Below are 4884 nucleotides of genomic sequence, written 5' to 3'. Positions count from 1 at the left end.
TTATTACACGGTTTATTCTCTAAATTCTTAGTTCAATTATTTCCTCCAAATACACTAAATAGCTTGATAATTTCTTACATTCACAACTAATTACACGAAACAGAAGCACATCATCAAAATTCATAATTAAAGTGAAACAGAGAAAACATTTCTAAGCTGGAATTATAATTATGGTAATTTCTTCTGCTCAACGAAAACGGTTTCATTTCAGTAAAAGTGAAAATATAGTGAATGTCCCAATTTCTTCAAGTCACTGGCTTGTTTTTCTGTAATTTTAAGTTGTTAAACATTCCAGGATTTAAAGAGTTTATAACTGGTCGTTATTAATCTTAAAATTCTAGAAAACTACTCCAGTGAATAGGAATTATAATGTGAACAAATATTGGGAGATTTACTTTACATATATTCTATATTAGAAAATAATGTTCCTGGTAGGTAAGTATTTTTCCTCTTCACGTTTGCCAATTTATTTGTCAACTTAACGTATTTATGATAGAAGCGATTTCTGCTATTCATATCTGAGACTGCACGTAGCAGTGATTTAACATTCGAAAAAAGAGAAATATGCCGAGTGACCAAAAGAATAGTTTCCACAAATCCTGATCGAACAAAAACAGAACGTCAGCCGACAGAGTTATGCCGTTCGCGCTGTTTGTCCAACAGTTGATTCTTCTTATCATCGGTTCCCAGCGTGGATAGAGCTCAGCGGCAACTTCTTGGCGTGAAAGCACGCCGTGCCGTTGTTTTTCAGCTCTGGCCAAAAATCTACATTTCCAGTGATCGTTAGCGGGCGAGCGAGCCTGTCCTAAATGCATACGATAAGACACGGTGTGCGAACGGCGCATACAGAACGGCCAGACAATTAGGTCCGCACACACTAACGCGTGTGTTGAGAGGCCCACCCACAATCCCAGCTGCAGTATACACGCGCCGTACGTGCACACGGATTTCACGGATGCACCCTCTAACAACGTGACTGCTCGTTCGTCGAGCACCACTTTAACACTAACGCCTTTATGGCCGGTTACGCTGGAACTCACTGTAGGATACTTGGAGGGCCACAATGGGACGCGGAGAGAGAGAGAGAGCAAAGAAGCGCGCAGCTTTGCAAAAATGTTCACCCGCTCTCCCCGTCCGTGTCTCTCCTGTGGAATTGCTGATAACCCCCAGGACGTATATCGTCCGAATAATTGCGATGCAAGCACGATAGCACCGGTTCCAATGAGGGCAGTTCATACCCGAAGAAACACAATTCGATATTAATGTGTTTTGGTAACGAAACTGGCGAAATATCTTCTTTATTGAAAGCTCGATTTTTTTTCTAAACAAGTTCTGGCAGAATTTGTTATTTTTAAAACGTTTGTATTTTATTATTGAACTCACAATTGGTTGAGCTTCTCTTAAGATGTTTGTAATAATCTAAGACTGTTGTTCGTGGAGCTACATTTATTATAGTACGTTCGGAAGCGAGAATGCTCGTGAGCTTTTAGATCGATTTAACCTACGCAAACGTACGAGTATAGCTCGAGTAATTTCCTACGGGAACCTAAAAGCATAGTAGTACTTTCGAAAGTAACTTTAATGCTCCGCGGTTACTAAGTACCTACCTCCGCCACGCTTTCGGTGAAATCTAATTTACAACTCGCGAAGAACGAATATTATATAAAAACCGTTTGTCTTCCCCTCTCCCTCATTTGCATCCACCTTTAAATCTCACTCTGAATAATATTCCACAGCTACGACTGCTCTTTTACCAACCTCGACTCGATTGCAAGTAAATATAAAACGAATGACGGAGGATTTCAAACGATTTGAACGATCGGGAAAACAAAGTTTAATTGAACAAAAACGATCACCGGCTTCTTCGTGCCACCGTTTAATCTTGGAAGCTTTGAAACGGCGACGCGACGCGGAAGAACCGAACTAAGTATTGTGATGGGATTGTAAATAGACGAGTTTCAGCGCCGAAAGGGTTGAAAAACGAAACGCGAGCTACTCTCCGAGATAAAACGTAGCATCCACGGTTGGACCACAAAAAGGTCCGATTGACCGCCATTAAAGCGGCGTTCAATGTCTTCGATTTCTTATCTGAGCACACGCTTCTTTTCTCGTCGGGCCGGTTGCCTCGGTTCTTTCGACGCGATAGTGCAAATTGAACATGAATGCCTGTTTCTCCGTGAAGCTGCTTTGAGGAAGTGCCAAGTAGCCAGGAGCGACGCGGCCTGTTTGACATCCGGGATACTAGTAAAAAAGCGTTGAACGCAAAGAACTGTGAAGCTGGAGGGAACAGGATATTATACGTATGTCGACAATGTGTGATGACCAAAGAATTTATGTCGCTGACTATAATTTTGGAATTGCAGCTATTAATGATAAAAATAAGAAAACACAAGTAATGTAAAACATTACACAGTGATTATGTATCTTAAAAGGAAAATAAATCATTCTAATCTCTTACTATTACATTAATTATACTGAATTTACTGAACATTGTACATTCTATCTATTAATAAAATGAATAATAGTTTTTATTCATGTAACTAGATAGAAGTTTCTTAACGGAAATTCATGGAAGTCATGATATAAAAATGGGGGCACTTAGGCTTAAGCTTCTAATCTCACGGTTATTTAATGTTAAATGCTCGTTTCCGTTCCCACTTTTTACTGTGGCTTCAAGTATATGATGAAGTAATAGGAAAAGGAGTTTTTAATGACACATTGAAAAGGCTTCCAACCAACTTTTTATAATAAAACCAATGGGGAACTATGTAAGATTTGAAGGAAATATTGCTAGCCTTTAACTTTCATAGAGTACTATTAAGCGTAATGGCAAGCTAGATTAATGGACGTAATCAACAAAATTGATCAGCGAATTTATTACGAACATTTGTGGTAATCTAAGATAAGCAATTTTCTACAAGCTACTGTTGATAATATTAATCAATCAAAAATAAAAATTCATTAGACTAATATTTAAATATAGCAAAGTAGAAAACGTCTGATCAGATCCAATCAAAGTAGATATCAATACTCTAAATAATAATTGGGCTACGAAACGAGGTACACAAACGCCTTTATGGCTGGTGTTATAACAGTCATTCTTATTAGGAGTAGGATTTGGCTGTCCCAATTGCGACTGGTATGTTGGCCCAATTGCGAAACGTCACGTGGACGCGATGCATTCATGCAAACTGCGAAGGCGACCGGTAATGTCGAAGTCTCACGTAAATCACCACACCCTGTTATGACGTCACATGATTTACCCTGACCCGTGAAGCGTAGAGGCGAACCTCTGGAGCGGGCGAAAAGGTAACGAACAAATGGTGTCGAGCTTTGCCGAGCCACCGAGTCACGAAAGAACGGCCGGGCCTCGCGTTTAATTAGCATACGGACATCGTTAAACTCGATACTTTAGCTACCTCGAAAATTTTCGGCGCCGATCAATCGGCGAAGATGAAACGCGAATTATAATTTTCCTATATTGTAAATTTACTGCGACCTGCATACTCATTGTCAGTTTGCTGGGAAATTAGGAGAATTTGAATATTGAAGACAGAGGACGGAATGTAATCAAATAATAGCAGATCGAAGTTCGAAATTATTGAGAATCAAACTTGAGAACTTTAGTCCTACATTTTTAAGAATTATACAATTTCGTTACTTGAAATTCAAAGATCCTTTCCATTTAAAGAGAAACTTGTGAAAAACTTCGTTTTACATTCATCATTCATTACAATTCACAGATATTGCTTGAATTTTCCAGTTCAATTCCACTATCCATTTTCACGATCCTGTTACATTTCTGACAATATATAATCAACCTTTTCTTTTTATTTGTTAACTCCAGAAAAGTCAGTACTCGAAATTTCAACTCCCTTTACATAATCTAACCATGCGTTTTCAATCGTATACGTGATGTGAATTCCGTAGGATCACGTAAACAGACCTAGTGTAAGTGTATAAACGAAGTGTCAGTTAAAAACCACAGTAAATATTTGTGTACAACACAGTATACAATACTTATACACCTGTACAAGGGATGTAAAATTATAAAACAATGTAGGACACAAATACATCATTTAGTGTACGTAGCTATATCAATTTGAAATATCAGGGCAACACGAAACGCCTACTCTAGTCTCGACAATCTCGACTACCCTTTCTGTAAATGTCCTTTAGAGAAGTGCAGCAACCGTGCAGATATGGAGGAATAATTGCCGTGTACGTTCGCTTGCATAAATTGTGCGGCCAAACAAGCCGAAGTCGAGCTGTCTCCCGTGGGCTGTCAGTAACCGTTTCAGGCAAGGGATTCAGAGGGATCGAAGGGTGGAATGTCGTTGGGACCCTCACGTACTCCACCAGCTAATCCAATCCGAAAGCTGTCCAACAATCCTCCCTGTATCTACTGTAAACGAATGGAGAACGGTAGCTCGCGTCGAGGGAAATTGCAGTCTTAAAGGGGATTCGATTCCGTAAATCTTTCTGCTTACGACCCGATTCATTTTCCTGCTGTGTCGACAGAATTTTCTAATTGCACGTTATTCGTGGAGAGAAATATGTTATTTCGATTCACCTATACTAATATTCCTTTATAGATCGACTGAGTGGACATGAGATTCTCTTAAGGATGTATAGCATGCTAGCATGTTGAATTTGTTATTATAGATTCCTATTAATATTATAAAGTTCCCAGCAAAATTTTAAATCAATTCACGGATTTTTTGAAAAATTATGGTGACTTAAAAGTTGCATGTACTCTTATGGTAATCAGCAGTAACCCAAAGAAAACTTTCTTGTATTTGGTGTGCATGCACAAAGTTGGAAGAAACAACTGACTTGAGAAGATACAAGCCTAAAAAGTCTGAAATTTTTTACGCCTTGTAG

The 4884-nt window shown here is 38.9% G+C and overlaps 1 protein-coding gene across 1 annotated transcript in view; it reads right to left on the bottom strand.

Annotated features, from left to right (window-relative positions):
* The window catches only part of LOC108626559 (blood vessel epicardial substance-like), a gene marked incomplete at its 3' end in the record, with an annotated part of 67812 nt that overhangs the window by 40704 nt on the left and 22224 nt on the right, over nucleotides 1-4884 (bottom strand). The gene's annotated exons all lie outside the window — the stretch shown is intronic.

This window comes from Ceratina calcarata, unplaced genomic scaffold, assembly GCF_001652005.2.
Source record: "Ceratina calcarata isolate Rehan_Ccalc_2016 unplaced genomic scaffold, ASM165200v1 scaffold419.2, whole genome shotgun sequence".
Taxonomy (NCBI): Eukaryota; Metazoa; Arthropoda; class Insecta; order Hymenoptera; family Apidae; genus Ceratina; species Ceratina calcarata.
Note: the sequence above shows the minus strand (reverse complement) of the source record. Positions and strands in the feature narration are given on the sequence as shown.